General features: G+C 41.9%; 1 pseudogene across 1 annotated transcript in view; it reads right to left on the bottom strand.

The window, feature by feature from the left end:
• The window catches only part of LOC310824115 (cytochrome P450 3A27-like), a 148,058-nt pseudogene that overhangs the window by 121,426 nt on the left and 6,763 nt on the right, over positions 1 to 19,869 (bottom strand). Inside the window, exons 2-11 of the transcript in view lie at positions 11,355 to 11,410; positions 8,858 to 8,957; positions 8,611 to 8,724; positions 8,022 to 8,110; positions 7,762 to 7,910; positions 6,983 to 7,110; positions 6,785 to 6,860; positions 6,396 to 6,556; positions 3,420 to 3,639; positions 3,054 to 3,216 (exon numbers count right to left, since the gene is read on the bottom strand). The product of the transcript in view is annotated as a cytochrome P450 3A27-like (transcript). The remainder of the gene's footprint in view (positions 1 to 3,053; positions 3,217 to 3,419; positions 3,640 to 6,395; positions 6,557 to 6,784; positions 6,861 to 6,982; positions 7,111 to 7,761; positions 7,911 to 8,021; positions 8,111 to 8,610; positions 8,725 to 8,857; positions 8,958 to 11,354; positions 11,411 to 19,869) is intronic.

Consider the following 19,869-nt stretch of genomic DNA (forward strand, 5'->3'; position numbering starts at 1 on the left):
ATAAATATATAAAACTTGACTCATAATCCGTATAGTGCTGTTTTTGGAGTAATTACTAATTACTAGTAATTACTAGTGTGTGCGGACTGAGCTCCCTGTCCCGTCTTTCTGCTGTGGGGCAGCGGAGCACTCTTGCCCCATCGTTGCGAGGGGAACAACGTGAGCGTGTTTGGCGTAAGCAGGAAAAACCTCACGCAAATTATATTGGGTATGAATTCTGCCTAGCAACAGGTGGCGAAAAACTATTAAACGCTAATGTCGTTAACGTGGTCTGACATGACAGGAAATAATCATAAAGCAATTCAGTTCATCTACTGTACATCTATCGCTAATGCTAGCTAGCTAAAGTTTTCACAATGAATCGTGTAGATTATTTGTTGACCATGCGGTTTAGTACATTGCCTTTGGAAGAGAAGTTGGAGATAAAACGTTTAGGGCCAACAGGAATGGTTTGACAAAAAGAGATGGCTAACCGCTACCACCTCGAAACATGCGCTGTTCTGTTTCCCATGTATGATTTTTGGTGGAGACTATTTGGGCATCGGCTGGATTCAAAGACATTATACATCTGTCAGAACAGAACAGACACCAGCGACTGAACGGCCTTGACATGATTTCCATTGAAAATGCATTGATCCAGGGACAGATGGATTTCAACAGTAAAGTCATCGAGAGGTTTGCTGAAGCAACGAACCGCCGCGCTACTTTCCTATTCAAGTGAGCAGGTCTGTTTGGACATGTATGACAAATGGACAATGCGCCGTTCACTGTAGACTATATTGCTTTTGTTTTGTAGTCATTTTAAACGTTATACTACCTGTGATATAAAGTGGAGGACTAAATGTTACGTATAGGCCTAATATCTAGACAGTTGATGGGCACACTTGTTACTTGTCGCTTTCAGAACCCTGGACTGGGCTCGGGCTGTATATTCATATAGTTCCGTTAATTAGCCTAGCCTACTTTCCGTGATTTAATGTGACTTTTGTAGTGTGTTATAGCCTCTGCACTGATGCTATTTATTTCACATTTAAAATAATACAATTGATAAAACCTGATTAAACTTTCCTACAAGTTAACGATGTGCCGAATGCTTGTATTTTGATTAAACATGCAAGTTATTGAAGACACGTGTCTGTCTCATCTTTTTACTTTGTTGCAGTATAGGCGTTCTGTGTCGCGCTGAAGCGTATGAAGTGTATTCAGTTATGGGGTTTACTGTACATACTTTTTCTCTGCACTGTTCCTGCTGCAGAGGATGCGTAAACGATTTTCCCATGTTGTTTTTTGGTTGTGGTCTGTGTTTATACATTTAGGCTATTAGTTGTATCCTACTTTTCAGTTTTACAAGTCAAATCTTATGACAGATGAGATGGCACTTCAACCGATAAAATGCAGGTACATTTTGACTACTGCTGCACTACGATACCCATAGATAGACCCAATACATTGGTAACTGCACTACTTATACAGCTCATATACTGCTTATACTGTTCATACTGCATTCTATATTTATTCTGCTTATAATGTTACTGTTAATACATATATTGCTTATACTGCACTACTTATACTGCTCATATACTGCTTATACTGCTCATATACTGCTTATACTGCACTACTTATACTGCTCATATATTGCTTATACTGCTCTACCTGTATATATTGTTCACATTGCACTTTTCTGCTTTTTTGCACTTCTGGTTAGACGCTAACTGCATTTCGTTGTCTCTGTACTTGTACTCTGCACAATGACAATAAAGTTGAATCTAATCTAACACCTATTTATTGTCATGTTTTGATGGCATGTTGTTCATTCTCATGTTATGATTTAGTTTGTGATTATACACACGTTTTTAGCGTGATGATAGAGACCCACTACCAGACGAGTACAAAACATGCACAAGTCACATGCAAATCCCTGCCCTGCAGACGACAGACAACAACTCTCTCTGTACAACTAGTCCTGGACCTCCACTATTAGACAGATACAAAGAGAGCAACATACAGTAGCAGCAGAGCCCAGAGGCAAGGCGAGGCAAGGCAAGGCAAGGCAAGTTTATTTATATAGCACATTTCATACACAGAGGCAATTCAAAGTGCTTTACGTAAAATAGATAAAAAGGAAACAGCATGAAATTTTGTTTTGAATAAAAACGCATAAAAGACATAAAAAAAGAATAAAAGTCACAGTGCATTTTAGGGTCACAGTGCAATTATTAGCGCCAATTTAGTTTCAATTTAAGGCAAAAGCGAAGCCCTTTTTTTTTTTAAGCCCATTTTTTAAAGTAGCCAGTGTTGGGGCTGATCTATGTGTAACATAATAACTGAGAGACCTGCAGCAGGGCAGGTCCTCATCACTGGCTGTCTGCTTTGAGCTGGTTGTCGTTGGACTCCTGGCAGCGGAACAGCAGCTTGAGTTTGATGGGCCGTATGGGCATCAGAGTGTTCTGTAGGTCCATCTCAATGGGGATCTGGTGAGAGTTGACACACAGTTAAAGTATGAAGGAACGAGTAAAACAGATGTCAGCGTTACACTATGAATGTTACCTAATACAGTGTCACTGTTACGTTCGGGTAGCATTGCACTATAAATTCAAATAAACTCAAACTCCTGGACAACCTCTCTTGGGTCGACATACATTAAAATGGCCCTATGAAGTCTCGAGGGAGTTTTGCAGAAATACAAATAGCTTTTTTTTAAATCTCACACTTCCATCGTGTAGGTAGCCTATACTGAGGATGATTGGCGCCTAGTACTGAAAAATGCAATCTGGGAAATTAAATGGGGAGTACATACTCATGCAGTACGCAAGTACAGAATTGTAGTATGGGGGTTCAAACCCGGGTCTCCCATGTGGAAGACACAAACGCTACTATTAAGCCAAGAGGACATCCTCAAGGTCTGAGGGCGACACTTCAGTTTACATGTCTCAGGCAGGGCTACCTCATCACCCGAGTGTGATTCCAAAATCACCTCTGCTACATATAGAAACGCAACAAAGTCATAGGTACAAAATTATATTTACAATCATTGTATCATTATTTTGTCTCACCTCTGTCTCTTTGCAGACGGTGAAGTTGAACCTCTGTAGAATCTCCACCATCGCCAGTTTCATCAATACCAGAGCGAATCGCATCCCGATACAGTTCCGTGGGCCCAACCCGAACGGCATGTAGGTGTATGGGTCGATGCTCTCCTTGTTCTCCTTACTGAACCTACACACGGAGAGTTCAGAGGAGGAGGGGTTAAAGAACATATCAATTAAATCACAGTAATATGATGGTTATACATGGTTGAAGAAACCTGTTTGTGTTTGGTCGTCGCATTTAGGTTTGTTTTATGGTTGTTTGTGGAACACTGCTCTTATCGTTGCTGTTGTGATTGATATTGTGGTTGTGGTTAAGATGTGGCCCATTACCTCTCTGGTTTGAACTCCTCTGGGTCTTCCCACACATCGGGGTCACGGTGCAAGGTCCAGATGGGTATCATGATGACCATACCCTTGGGGATGGTGATGCCGCAGATCTCAACAGATTTCTTGGCGACTCTTTCAAGTCGATGGGGTACAACCTGAGAGACTCGTTGATCACGCTGTCTAGATAGTCCATCTGCATCAGAGCCTCGTACTGGATAGGAGCCTGCACAGGGATATTACACTCACATGAGCACTAGTGATTGGTCGTTCATGTAGCCGTAGCCCAGAACTAACTCTTTTTCGTCGCAAATCTGAAGAGCTGTTAGTTTTTTGTGTTTTTTGGGGGGGAAATGAACACAGTACTATACTTATTCTAATCTGCATAGCCTAATTTCATGACACCCACATACAGAACGCCATTACTTTCAATGTACGTGTGTAATAGTGTCTTGCTTTTTTGTTATACATGAATAAACAAAAAAATCGCTAAATAATGTTATCTTGATAGTTAGAAGAAAATACATTTAGATTCCACTGAACAATGTAAATGATAGATGTACACAAGGATCAATCAGAAGTCAAAATGCCACTAAACTGGGCTGCTTTTAGTGGATTGACTGCTTGGAATACTGAATGTGCTACAGTCTATTATTTCCTATCACAGTCGACAGACTACAAGAAAACTGTCAGGTGGTTCAAATGTGAATAACTTGGTATCCATTCCATTAACTGTGGCCGGGCAGCACCGAACAGCCCAGAGAACATTACCATGGTGCTTTTGAATATTAGGTCCCTATCTGGCAAAACCTTTATTGATCTTATCTCAGAGCGAAAGCTGCACTGTAATGTTTTTATCTGAAACCTGGCTAAACATGAATGCATGTCAGTCTATTAGAAGTGGGGAAAAAATATATTTTCACTCTATTATTTATCTAGCCATGTCGCTGAGCAGATGAGAATTTCATGATGAATATGAATATGAATAGTACACCATCAACAGCTTCCTCCTGTGATAATGATTTAGTAACCAGCTTCAACACCAAACTAAGGGCAACTATCGACTCTGTAGCACCAGTCAAACTGAAAAAGGCTGTGGCCAAATTTAAAAGAATTTGCAGAAAGTCTGAGCTGACAAAAACTGCAGGTCCACCTTGATATTCTTCGAGAGCATCTTTCTGCTTTTAATAAGGCAATAAAAAAAACGCCAAGCCGGATCATTTCTCAAAATTGATAATGAATCATAACAACTCAAACAGTGCTCTTTTCAACGATTGACAGCCTTATAAATCCCGCCCACAAGACACCTGGTGATCTGCTCTCCACCTACAAATGTGAGGAATTTGCAACATACTTCTGAGATAAGAGAACCAATATTAGGTGAGGAGGATCACTCAGGCAAGACCTGAAGATGTGTTTGATGACTTGTTACCCCACCTTCCACCGCATGGAAGCACTATGAACTCTTTTGCAGTGGTCATACAGAAATGCTCAGCAAAGTGGGGGTCTGTTCATCTGCACCTAAAACTACCATGGTGAAACCCCTCCTGAAGAAAAGTAACTTAGACACTTCAGTCCTTAGCGATTTTAGGCCAATCTCCAACCTTCCCTTTTTAAGCAAAAAAATAATAATTCTTGAAAAAAAGGTGTTCAAACTGTTAAATAATCTCCTTATTCCCAACTGTACCTTTGACATGTTCCAATCTGGCTTTTGTGCCGATCATAGCACTGAGATAGCACTATGTTGTTAAGTTATTAACTAGGTTCTTAATGACCTTAGAATTAATTAATTAATGCTGATGCCAAAATGCTCTTTGTCCTTGTCCTGGTCAAACTGTCTGCACACTTAAAGACACTACTTACAGTAACACTAAGCACCAGGCAAAAAAACAAGGTGTTACCATTGACTCAGATCTTAATTTTGAAACCCATATCAAGAATGTGACTAAAACATATTTGTATCACTTAAAGAAGAGTAAGTAAGTTTGCCGGAAATCTGCCATCGTGGAGAAATTCTGTCTGAAGTTGTCCAAACAACAACATCCTCCCTAATAATAATATATCCCCCCGAAATGAACTTGCAGTGTTGGACATTAGCTGTTGTTTTTCTGCATGCGCACACGATTGGGAGAGGCAGCCACCAGAGAAAGGTCAGTCTACTCCCCTAGAACACCCCTGGCACTCACAACATGTTTATATGCAAACCGAATGTCAGGTAGGACACTGCATTTTAAAAAGCGTGTTTTCCGAACCAAAACAGCGTTCGTAAATGAAATATTTATTCATAAGGGATTTATTATAAGGGATCTTGTTCCCTGATCGCTACCGATTAAAGATAGTCATTACAACCGTTAGGAAGCTTTTAGAACGCTTGAATATTACATGGACCTTTACAGAACACAGCTGTAAAGGTGCAACCTTTCCTCTCGCAGGCTGACACTGAGAGACGAATGCATGCTTGTATTACTAGCAGCCTTGATTACTGTAACACTCTCCTGTCTGGTCGACCAAAGAAAGCTCTTGGCAAATGATACAAAATGCAGCAGCACGAGTCAGATGGAGAGCACATATCACACAAGTCTCTGCACTGATTACCTGTTAGTTTTATAATTTATTTTAAGATGATTGCATTAGTTTAGAAATCACTCTATGGTCATGCACACCACTGCATGTCAGACATGCTTTTAAGGTATATACCCTGTAGATCCCTCAGGTCCTCAGGTACTGGCCTTTTAAGTATTCTGAAGATTCCAACAACACCTATCTACTTCCTGTTTCAAATGAATAATACTGGGCAGAAGTCTGCACAGGGATGCTACAGACACATTAGCACACTGCAAAATACTGTCACCTATCTAACCATCTGTAGGAGTCTGCAGTGCACAGGGGTTACACACTCATCAGTACCCTCTAAAACACTGTCACTATCATATTTCCTGTTCCACATGAATAGTACTATATAGGAGTCTGCAGAGGGGTTACCTTGTTGGGAAACACAGTGTCTATCTCCTCCTGCAGCTTGGTCATGATGTGAGGGTTGGTTGCCAGATTGTAGGCCAGGAAGGACAGAGAGCTACTGGTGGTCTCATAGCCAGCAAAGATGAACATCATTGCCTGGGACAAGATCTCATGGTCACTCAATCCTATGATGATGGAGAGAGGGGGAGAATGAGAGGGAGGAGAGGGAGAGTGGGAGAAATGGGGTGGTAGGTGTGAGAAAGGGACGAAGTAGAGTATTTCCACGGTGTGTTTGTAGGTATAGGTGTTTGAGGCAGGTACTGTATGTGTGTGTTAGATGCTAGTATACAGTGTGTGTGTGTGTGTGTGTGTGTGTGTGTGTGTGTGTGTGTGTGTGTGTTTAAGGTAGGCACCTTTACTCTGCTCCTCTCCCTTTGAGTTGCTGTCTTTCTGCGAGTCTATCATCAGCTGCAGGAAATCTACCCGACTCTGGAAGCAGGCTTACGTCAGATCAAAATCACATGAGAACTACCAGATGCTACCAAATCTCTACAATTGTATTACACAATACTGGCTGAAGATCGTATATTTGATCAGTTATATTTACATACCTTCCTGGTGCTAGCCACGCGATTGGACTTGATCTTCTGAAAGACAGCGTAGAAGAAATCTGTGACCGAGGCAGGGAATAGGGATACCTCCATGTTTGCCATAACAGGACCCATGAAGGGGAAGAATGCTGGATGGACAGGAAATGCCACGGTTACAAACAGGAACAGGAAATACCATGATACGTGACTCCAATCCTATTCAATGCACAGCCCTGTCCAGAAACAACTCCTAGGCTCTATCCCTAGACACTTCTGTATCCAATCCACTCAGATCTCCAAGTGTCCAGCATTTAGGAACTAGAGGTTGGTTCTGGACACGGCCCATGTGTTTATCAAATGAGTAGAGCGCAAACCATTGGCAGTGTGGTTTATGTCAGTCTAATCAATGAAATCAATAGCTTCATTTATTAAGCACAAAATGACTGAAAGCTATATGGGGGCAGTTGTACCGTGTAACAATGTCCGGTTGTACACAGAGGCAGACGCAGCGTTTGGGGGTAAGGGAACAACTTTCCCGTTTATTCATCAAAAGTTCTCACAAGTCTCTCTGGCTTTCCAGTTGCCGATTCTTTCCACTGGCTCTCAGCTCTCCTCTGCTCTCGCCGCCTGCTTCTCCAGCTTAGCTCCCTTACTGAAATGGCAGAAGCACACCCATCTTAAACATTCGCCGGCGAGACTTAATTCGCAGCAGGTGTGCAACAAAAGTCTCGCCGACACAACCCCGGCCACGGTCCTGTAGCTCCCTCTACAGGCCGAACGCTGCATGTCCCCCCACATACCGACTGTGAGGAACAGTGGGCTGAAGATGTCAAACTTGAGCATTTTCTTGATGTTGGTCACAAAGGGGTCGGAGGGGTTGTGGAGGGAGTCGATGTCGACACTGAATGAAGTACTGACGACCACATCCATACTGTATGGTCCAAAGAACCTGGAACACAACCACACAATCTCTGACCACCAGAACCGCAACCACAAAATTAAAGGGGGGAGTTCACTGAAATTACAAATTCACCTTATCGTCTCGGAGATAAATACTCACTCCTTTAGTTCAATGGGCTCATCGTTATCAGCCGTCTTCTTCAGATTGCTGACCAAGTTACCAGAGTGCTGCTTCATGATCCTGAGCATCTGAGTTGGGAAGGATACATGGAAAAATATCATGATTGATACGTGGATTAATATGTGCAAAACATATATTAATATCATGTTTGAAACAGGAATTATTTTAATGTTTATATAGCCTGAGAATATACATCCATACAGGATACATTATGTATATAGTCAAAGAATAAGTGACTCCAAAGATGAACTATTATTCTATACTCTGTCATCTGACCACTGAACTTATCGAAGATAAGATCAAATATACTTTATTGTCCCGGATGAAAATTTGTCTTGGATTAATTAATTAAAGTTGCTGCTTCACACAACAACAAACAACAATGAATACACACTATACACATAGTACAAATCACACACACACTCTCACACACTCTCACACACACACACACACACACACACACACACACACACACACACACACACACGCGTCAGAGTTGTTAGTCATTCATTTATTTGTGTTGTATAAAGGAATGAATGAAAGAAGGAGAGGAGAGATGGGACTGTACCTCTTTGATCCGCCCACTGGTGAAGGAGGGAGACAGGACACTGCGGATCCGTCTCCATGCATCATCCTCAGCGATAAACACGGCGTCATACAGAGGCCCGTTGAGATAGATATTCTAGAAAAATTATTATTATTATATACTGCAAGATTAACCTAATATTAATAATGCTATAATAACAATGATATTATCTATTTAAGGAGCCCTTATGTTTTTTTCCCCATACAACAACTTCAATTTAGCGTATTACCCTCCTGTTAGTGAAAAGGGAGTAGCATTCCTTGATGAGGATGGTTTTGATCATGGCTGTGTCCATGATACACAGGATGGGCTGACGGCCATCATAGATCCTACAGACCAGCAAAAACAAAGATAGTTAGATATACACTCACAGAGCACTTTATGAGGAACACTATACTAATACTGGGTAGGGCCTCCCTTTGCTCTCAAAACAGCCTCAATTCTTCGTGGCATTGATTCCACAAGATGTTGGAAACATTCCTTTGAGATTCTGGTCCATGATGACATGATTGCATCACTCAATTCCTGCAGATTTTTCAGGTTCACTTTCAAGATGTGAATCTCCCGTTCTACCACATCCCAAAGGTGTTCTATTGGATTCAGATCCTGGGAAGGCCACTGAAGAACACTGAACTCATTGTCATGTTCATGAAACCAGTTTAAGACAACTTTTGCTTTGTGACATGGTGCATTATCATGCTGGAAGTAGCCATTAGAAGATGGGTCAATTGTGGCCATGAAGGGATGCACATGGTCAGCAACAATACTCAAATAGGCTGTGGCATTCAAGCGGATATATACCGTAGATAGAGACAGACAGACCCATCACAGATCCTGCACTCTTAGAAAAAAAGTGCTACCTAGAACCAAAAAGGGTTCTTCTTCTACTCTCCCTTTGAAGAAACCTTTTGGGTTCCATGTAGAACCCTTTTCCACAGAAGGTTATACAGTACCGTGCGAAAGTAATGGGACAGTGAAGCATTTTTTCTTCTTTTTGGAGTTGAAATGAGAACGTAGAGATTCTCATCTTTTATTTGATGTTATTTGTGTACATATTGGTTTATCATTCAGAAATTACAACATTTTTATGCATAATCCCCCTATTTCAGGCTACACTAAAGTGATGGGACAATTGGCTTGACAGGTGTGTTCGTCAGGTGTGTTCCATCACATAATTTGTGCAGTCTGCTATTGGTGTCTTGTCAACATGAGGACCAAAGAGATGTTATTGAAAGTCAGGGAAGCCATTATGATGCTGAAATATCAGAAAAAAATGAAACATAGCCAAAACCTTAAACCTACCAAAATCAACAGTTTGGAACTTCATTAAAAGGAAAGAAAGCACTGGTGAGCTAAGAAATCGCAAATGGCAAGGAAGACTTCCAGTGGATAACCAAAGAATGCTCACCATAATTAAAAAAAACAACTAAAAAAAACTGCCCCATAGATTAGGAACACTCTCCAGGAGGTAGGCGTCAATGAGTCAGAGACTACCATCCGCAGAAGACTTCACCAGCAGAACTACAGAGGCTACACTGCAAGGTGCAAACCACTACTTAGCCACAAAAACAGGCTGGCCAGGTTACGGTTTGCTAAAAAGTACCTAAAAGAGCCTGCAGAGTTCTGGAAAAACATGTACCAGAGTGATGGCTGTAAAGTGTGGAGAAAAAAAGGAACTGCCCAATATCCACAGCATCCCACATCATCTGTGAAATATGGGGGAGGGGGTGTTATGGCTTGGGCATGTATGGCTTCCACTGTAACTGGCTCACTTGTCTCCTTTGATGAAGATGAATTCAGAAGTGTTCAGAAACATCTTGTCAGTCCAAGTACAACTTAATTGCTTAATTGCTCCAAACTCATTGGACGGCATTTCACCATACAGCAGGACAATGACCCAAAACATACTGCCATAGCAACTAGGAAATTATTCAGGGCCAAAAAGTGAATCCTATAGAATCCTATAGAACATGCATTTAATTTGCTGAAGAGGAGGGCAAAACATCCTAAAAAAACAAACAACAATCGCTGCAATATAGGTCTGGCAGAGCATTACCAGAGAAGATACCCAGCGTCTGGTTGGGTCAATGGGTCACAGACTTTTGCACTTTTGCATACAAATACGAGTGCTTAATTTGGACATTTGCATAATGCAAAAGAAGAAAAAATGCTTGTCCCATTACTTACGCAGGGCACTGCAAATGGAACCCATAAGAGTTATTCAACCAAAGAATCCTTTTAGAACCCTTTTTTTCTTTATTTTTTTTATTACATTTTTGCCCTTTCAATGACATGGAGGGAAGACACAATCACTTCCGATTTGAATTCTGACATGTCGTGGCTCCTCTTTATTCATGCAGTTTGAGACGTGCTCAGAGGCAATATAGGAGCCTCAACCAATGAGAATCCAGGATGTTGTCAAACATTGGCAACGCACAAGTTGTGTTTGGGACCATACTACAGAATACTTAAAAGCTTAAAACTTAAATCGCTCAATAACAGATTCAAATTATTAATGTGGAAGCATGAAATTGTTGCTTGGGCAGTGTACTTGCATCAAGACAGATCATTTGTCTTGGTGTATGAGACCATTTCGTCGGTTGGATCGTCTGTGTTTGTGAAAATCGCACAGTGTCCGCCTGGTTTAAGAGTGTATACTGTAGACACTGAGAGATATATATATCCATCATAGTTAACAATAACCAGGATCAGTTTAGCAGACTCACCCCCACAGTTTCCCATATTTCTGGAAGCTCTCTGTGTCAAAATTGGTGAAACCACCCTGGGAACAAAAAACAAAACAAAAAAATAGCCAGATCATAAATGCTTGTCATAAACCTGAACTGTGGCTTAGTTTATGATGGCCCTTTTCCACTACAGACCGGCTCCCACTCCTCTCTTTTCGTTTTCGTTCAAAAGCTTTATTGCCCATTTTTCTGGGTAAAACAATTCATATTCAGCTCCCATGGCTTTCACCACAACAACACACATCATGGATGAGTCTACAATGTTGTTGTTTATGGGCTTAATCTCTACAAACCTTCTTATATCCCATCATCGTCCCGAGGAAAGGGATGGGTTTGAGACAAGGAATGCCTAGTTTTTTTAATATTCCATATGGCCAGTATCCATACCTGGTCAGAACAAATATAAATCAACAATCTGACTTGAAACAAAAGCAAAACGATCAAGTCATAGGTATCATTGAAACTGTTAGATAACTGTAATTATCAATACTATCATTTGTATGTATTATCACAACTAACTAACTAACAAATAATATTTTTTATTAAAACTTCTTACACTACGATCAGAGTGATGAGTAAAGTTTTTACAAAACAAAACAAAACTGCATGGAGCGTACAGTACAGCAGAGCTTGGAGTACCAGACATGAACACACACATCGGAGCTGTCACAGTGGTATACCTTGGATCACACACAGACACACACACACACACACACACACACACACACACACACACACACACACACACACACACACACAAACACTGTCTCAACAGCCCCTTCCTTCACTCTCACTGTCTCTCTTTGTAGGTGGGTCAGGCTGCGTATTCAGCCTCTAAGGGGGGTATTGTTGGGATGACTCTACCAATCGCCCGAGACCTGGCACCCATGGACATCCGTGTGGTCACCATCGTACCCAGTCAGTAAACACACACACATACATACGCACTCTTTCACACACTCCCCCCCCACCCCCTTCCTCTCCATATCAGACAACCTCTCTCTCCCTCTCCTTAGGTCTGTTCTCCACTCCTCTCCTGGCGGGTTTACCTGAGAAGGTGCGTTCATTCCTGGCCCGCCAAGTGCTCTTCCCCTCGCGCCTGGGAGACCCTGCAGAGTTTGCCCACCTGGTGACATCACTGGCTGAGAACCCCATGATCAATGGAGATCAAACTGGATGGAGCTATCCGCATGCTGCCCTGAGAGAGAGTGAGTGTGTGTGTGTGTGTGTGTGTGTGTGTGTGTGTGTGTGTGTGTGTGTGTGTGTGTGTGTGTGTGTGTGTCTGTGTGTGATCCAAGGTATACCACTGTGACAGCTCCGATGTGTGTGTTCATGTCTGGTACTCCAAGCTCTGCTGTACTGTACGCTCCATGCAGTTTTGTTTTGTTTTGTAAACTGATCCAGTAATAAACTTCTAATGAGTTTGAGTCTCTCCTCCTCTGTGTCTGTGTAAAGTGAGGTCAGTAGGAGCTAATAGGACAAATGAAACAAGAATGAGCCTTATGAGGCAAGTGTACCTTCATTTGTCCTATTAGAAGTGAATAGAACGCCTGGACACAGGAAATGCTAAATGCTAAAGCTCTCATAACATCACACCTGCATCAGTGTGTGGCTTTATGTACATGTCATCCACAACATTTGAGTGAAGGGAAAGGGACACATTTCTTTTGGAATGGAAAGGAGTCGAGGTACAGTATCTTGGTATACACACGTTTGCTCCAGTTTTGTACCCATTGACTCTGACCCTGTTTGTGTAAGAGGCTAGGGCTGACCCATTCTGATTCAAGATGTTTGTGTAAAAAAGGTATTTATTGCATATATTGTCCACTAAAAAGCAGATGATGGTACAAGTGTAAGGGACCAAGTGCTCCAACCTCAGTCTAGCCTGAAGATCATTCCATATCTGAGGAGCACAGCAGCTAAAAAGTTCTTCTCAATTCTGTAATCACTTGTAGCACATTAAATAGTAACAAGCTGCAAGTTTGATCGCCAATAAGTCGCCATAAAAGCAATGATGTGAGGTAAAATGGGAGTTTTAAAAGAACTGCTTTATATACAGATGAAATCCAATGATAAGCCCTTCTCAACGTCAAAGAATCCCAACCCACAGACAGATACAAAAGACAATGGTGGGTACAGAAAACATGCCTACAAATGAACTGCAGAGCAGAGTGATAAATCGGGTCTAGTGGTTTAAGAATTGAGGCTGTCGTGTGATTTTAAATTGTGTCACCATAATCACGAACAGGGAGGAGCGTTGCCAAGACAATCTTCCTCCTATTATCAAAGGTGAAGCAAGACATTTCTTTACAAAACAAGTACAAGTCTAACTCGCAAGTCTAACTCGCAAACTGTTGATCACTTTTTCAACATGTATTTTAAAAGTGTATCATCTATCTAAATGCCCAGGTACTTATAATGGGGAACTTGTTCAGTTTGGGTTCTTTTCAGGGTACAAATATGTTGATCATTGTAATCAATATTATGGGATATAGAGAAAAACATAACAGACCTCATGCATACCTCTTCAAATTAAGGTTTACCCAGATTGTTTCTAATCTAAAGAGAACAATTGTCTTATCATTTGTATAGATAAAATCTAAATTATTTTGAGGTGATTTGAGAAGCCAAAATGATCATGCTTAGAATGCACTGTAAGCAGATAATGGAGGGCATACCTGTATTTTGTTTCCCTTTATGGAAAGCCCTCTCCATGCTCTCTCTGGCAAACTCCAGGTTCGCCGCCATTACTCTTTTCTTTTCAGTCTTCTCCTTCTCTCTCTCCATTTCTGTCTTCATCCTCTTCACGACATCTTCTGTAATCTTTGTCATCAACTCTTTCACTTCCCTCTCCCTCCTTTCCACCATATTATTTATCATCCCATCCATCTCTTCTCTCATGCGTTTAACGTCATCTTCTTTCTCCTTCAGGATTTTCTCCATCTCTTTCTCGACCACTTCTACTCTCTTCATTGCCTCCAACTCCTTTTTCACCCGTTCAATATCCTTTTCTTTCTCCTGTTCATTCCTGTTTCTCTGTCTCTCCTCCTCTGCCCATTTCATCACCTCCATCCTCTCTTTCACTTGTTTCACCTCCATTTCTTTCTCCTCCAGGATTCTCTCCATCTCTTTCTCGGCCTCCTCTACTCTCTTCATCGCCTCCAACTCCTTTCTCATCCATTCAAAATCCTTTTCTTTCTCCTTCTCACTCCTGTCTCTCTCTCTCTCCTCCTCTGCCCATTTCATCACCTCCATCCTCTTTTTCACTTGTTTCACCTCCATTTCTTTCTCCTCCAGGATTCTCTCCATCTCTTCTACTGTCTTCATACCCGCCTCCATCTCCTTTCTCATCCATTCAATATCGTTTTCTTTCTCCTTCTCAATCTTCTCCATCTCCCTCTCCATCTCTGTCTTCATCCACTTCACGACATCTTCTGTAATCTTTCTCATCTCCTCTTCCACTTCACTCTCCCTCCTTTGCAACATATTCTTTATCACATCCATCTCTTCTCTCACGTGTTTAACGTCACATTCTTTCTCCTCCAAGATTCTCTCCATCTCTCTCTCCATATCTTCGACTCTCTTCATCGCCTCCAACTCCTTTCTCATCCATTCAAAATCCTTTTCTTTCTCCTTCTCACTCCTGTTTCTCTCTCTCTCCTCCTCTGCCCATTTCATCACCTCCATCCTCTCTTTCACTTGTTTCACCTCCCTTTCTTTCTCCTCCAGGATTCTCTCCATCTCTCTCTCCATCTCTTCTTCTCTCTTCATACCCGCCTCCATCTCCTTTCTCATCCATTCAATAACCTTTTCTTTCTCCTTTTCAATCTTCTCCCTCTCTCTCTCCATCTCTGTCTTCATCCTCATCTCCTCTTTCACTTCCCTCTCCCTCCTTTCCACCATATTCTTTATCATCACATCCATCTCTTCTCTCACACGTTTAACGTCGCATTCTTTCTCCTCCAGGATTTTCTCCTTCTCTCTCTCCACCTTCTCTACTCTCTTCATCGCCTCCAACTCCTTTCTCATCCATTCAATATCCTTTTCTTTCTTCTTCTCATTCCTGTCTTTTTCTCTCTCCTCCTCTGCCCATTTCATCACCTCCATCCTCTCTTTCACTTGTTTCACCTCCATTTCTTTCTCCTCTAGGATTCTCTCCATCTCTCTGTCGACCTCTTCTACCCTTCTCTTCATCACCTCCATTGTTTCGGTCTCCTTCTCACTCATCTTTAATCTCTCTTCGCTCTTCTTTACCTCCTTCTCTCTCTCCTGCACCACCCTCTCTCTCTCCTCCACCTCCTTCTCTCTCCTCTTCATCTCATTTCTTGTTTTTTCCATCTCCCTCTGGAAAGTCTCCTCCATCTCCTTTGTCACTTTCTCCACCTCCTCCACCTCTTTCGCCTTTATTTCCAACTGGACAATCCTCTCCTCCAAATCCTTTTTGTTATTTTCCTGCGTCTTTTGAATGCGACTGAGTATTGCATTGCATTCATTCACTTTCTCAGTGTCTCTATCCAACACTTTCCTCTTCCTCTCCATATTATCTTTAAGATGGTTGACTATCTTCCTCTTCCTCTCCACCATTTCTCTGTCCTTGTCCACCATTTCTCTGTCCTTGTCCACCCTCTCTCTCTCCTCCTTCAGCCTCTCCTTCTCTGCATCGGTGTGCTCCTTCACCTTATGCAGAAGGTTTTGGGCTCCCTCCACCTCTTCCGCTCTCTCCTCCATCTCCCTCCTCCAACCCTCCTTCTCTTCCTTTCTTTCTTTAGCCATTCTGGCCCTCTCTCTCGTGTGCCTGGCCCGTCTTGATGTCCTCTGTGGGAGTGGGGTGTAGGCTGCGAAAGCTGCCGGTCCTGCTGCCTCCATCATCAGGGCAGCCTGATCCTCTTTACACTCCTGTGGACATACAGTGAACACACTACAGGTGCAGTCTCGAGAATGTCTTCCTGACGCCTTTACGCATACAGCTTTGTGATGCTTAGACAGTAATGACATAATTCATGTTTACATTTCTTTAATTTTCGACGCATTGTCGTTATTCGTGACGCATCAATGACCAATTGATTATCTGGCAATGCAATGAAAAAAGCGTGTGGAAAACAGTCGTTAATGATGTAGTGGAATTTAAATCATGGTATTTTGAAATAACATACCGTTAACCAGAGCTGTTGATTCATTCAGAGATTTTATTCACAGAGAACAAAGCCGGGTCAGGTTTGCAAAGTTGAACACACTTTTCACTTCCGTTACCTGTCTTTTTATAGACTTCACATAGGTCAACAACCTTCATTCAACAAACGTCTACTTCCTGTTTACATACACCAATAATATTCAAGAACTACATTTCGTCATCCCGGGGCTACGCCCCCTTTGGCTTGGCGCCGATCAGTCTACTGTAGAGATCAATTGATCTAGGCTGTTTTCTAAAGCCCTTTTGTCTTGGCTGTTTACAACTGTGTTTATCACCCATCCATCCTGTCCCCAGATCACCTGATCATGTTTACACAGCTGTATACCACTCTACTTCAAAGCATCCATACCCCCTAGTCAGCCCCCACCTAAGTGATCTCACCCCTCTGAGATGTTCCAGGACCATCTGGTGTCCTTGTGACCTTTTCCCCTAGGTGTGGGATTACTAAGGCTAGTATTTGTCTTTAAATTTACTATATATTCCCCCCTTTGGGACTTAATAGTCCCACATCAATGACACAGCAATAAAACATATAAGTGATTTCAAGACAACATACATAGGCGACTCACAGAAGTAAACATAACCTGTATGACATCAACAGCATGACATTCTATTAGCTCCTGGGGACACGCCTCCTTTACAGGTGGGGGCGAAAAACCCATTCTTTCATTAGGGAAAATTCCCCCACGGTTCTCACCATATCCAATCATTGAGCAACCACTTTACAGGTCTGCAAACGAGCACCCGTCCCCATGAGCAACAACTAAACTACATTTAAATGATTACACAAATTGTTAATTAAAATAAAACAACACACAACACATCAACCTATAATGGGACTTTATGTCCAACACAGGGGACCATCCCCTGTCTCTGATCCATAGCCATCCCATTGTGTCTCTATGCATACATTCAACATGGTCATTCTATCAGTACTACACACAATAATTGTCACACATAAGACTTTAAAACACGTCAATGTCCATTCAAATTGTCAATATTCCCAAAGGGAATATAGTCCTTGTATGGCCAGGGTTTCGTCTTTCTTGAGGATTGTAGCAATGCTTCTCCCATGTAGGTGTAGCTGTTAGCGCTGGCTAGTCCTGGCTGGGAGTGTAGACGATCTCGTCATCATCGGATGAGGGGGCAGAAGACTCACTGCTGCCTCCCCAGTCGAGAACAGGATATAGGTCTAGTTGGCCTCCCATTCTGTTGAGTGCCATTGGAGCTATCCCTCTGGTTACACTCATCTGCTTAATTGTGCTCTGTATAAAAAAGGATCTCAAAACAGGCATTATACAACAAAATAACAGTCCTAACACTACAATCACTATCACAACCATTATTCCCATTTTCGCCAACATTCCTCCCCATGATCCTAGGATGTTGTCAAACCAGTCTAATTTCCCAAAGTCTGTGCCCTCATTCCTTCTGTGCTCCTGTACAATCTCACCCATTCCTTCGTCTTCTTCTCTGGTTTGCCTGAGTTCTTGCCTCGGGACCCTGGTGCTGTGGTTCTAGTGGTACCAGGTTAGGCTCCCTCGATCTTGTATTGCAGTGGGGGTGGCTCTCACTACCTCGTACAGTCCCTCTCTCCTTGGCTCGTTCCACTTCCTTCTGAAGACTTTGATGTACACCTGGTCTCCTGGAGTTCTCGGATTGGGCAGGGGTGTCTCCGGCTCCAGCTGCTTGTCTTTTTCCTGTGAACATATAACTTTGTGTATCTCAGTTAATCAATTCATATATTGTATCAATTCTATCTGGCGTTGTTCAAGCGGTGGTCCTTTGTAAGGTCCTCTTATTGTTGCATGGCAATGGCATGGGTCGACCCGTAAGCATTTCATGCGGTGTTAAATTCGTGTTTCTGTTAGTCTGCATGCGATAGTTCATTAATACAAGTGGCAAGCCATTTACACAATTAAGCTTTGCGCTGGCACATATCTTATTCAGCTTTGTTTTGAGGGTACCATTTATTCATTCTACCATTCCTTGTGATTGTGAATGGTAGACACAACCCAATCTTTGCATTATTCTTAACTGCTGTATGACTTGTTTCACAGTTTTCTGAATAAATACTGCACCATTATCTGAGCTAATCTCATTAGTTATTCCAAATCTGGGTATTTCTTCTCTTGTTAGAAATGTAACCCCTGTTCCCTGCTTCTGCCCATCTTCTGAATCTATCTATATCAACAAGCATGTATCTCTTCCCAATTACCTTTTTTATCATGTCTCCATATTCCATTACCAAATTTGTAATTTAAATGTTTTTAATAAATTAACCTATAAGTTTAAATGCATTTTCTACCATTGCCTGTACATAGGGTGCCCAATACCCTTGGATTTTTATCTTTCTCACAACTTCCCCCCTTGCGCAATGGTCAAAACCATGCGCACCAGTGATCAAAAATCCCCAGTAGCCCAGTAGGCGCTACTATAGTACCCTCATATGATCTCCACAATCCTGTAGAGTCCACCTTCGCCCCCCTTCAGAGCCACATGGATTGCTCAAATGGCCCTGCAATCCGATGCATGCGTATCATATCCTCTAGTTGCGTTATTGGTTCTATTTAATTGATTATCTGACTTTTCTTTCATCTGAACCTGTTGTTCAACCAATATGGCTACTTCCTGTGGTATATATTATTTTTATGAATTCCTTATCCGCAAAATGTTTTACCAATGGGTTACTTGTTTCTTTCCAAATACTTTTTAATGTGGTTCTCATCATTGGTCCCAAGACTCTTGCTCTATACCCTTTATTTACCATTTATGACCCATGATGAGCAGCATTAGGTCTATTATACCACTTTTGTACGAATTCTAATTCATCTATTTGTATAGCTGCTCCCTGTTTTCCCCTATAATATATTGTGACATTAATGGGACAACCAGATTTTTGGTTTGCTCCTGCCAGATTTGTTCTTGGCAGGAGTTGCAATTTAAGTCAAATCGTGGTCTCCTTGCATCTGGCAATTGGGCTTCAATAAATTTTCTCCATCTTAACCAATTTTGCTCTATTTCATAATTTATTTCCCTTAACCAGTAAACATTTGCGCTTGCAGTTATTGGTATTTCTTGTATCTTTATTACCATATTATCTACATATACACCTTCTGGGGAACACCATATTTTCATCCCCAGCATGCATATTGCATCCCTCCCCAAGAGATTCACCGGAGTCCGGTCAGAGATCAGTATGGGCAGGGTTGTGGCTCTATCTCCTATCTTCTATTTGAACCTACAGCATTGGTTCTTGATCAGCTTCTGTGGTTAATACTGGAAGCTAGTAACCATAATTTA

Source organism: Argentina silus (genome assembly GCF_951799395.1).
Source record: "Argentina silus genome assembly, chromosome: Y".
Lineage (NCBI taxonomy): Eukaryota > Metazoa > Chordata > Actinopteri > Argentiniformes > Argentinidae > Argentina > Argentina silus.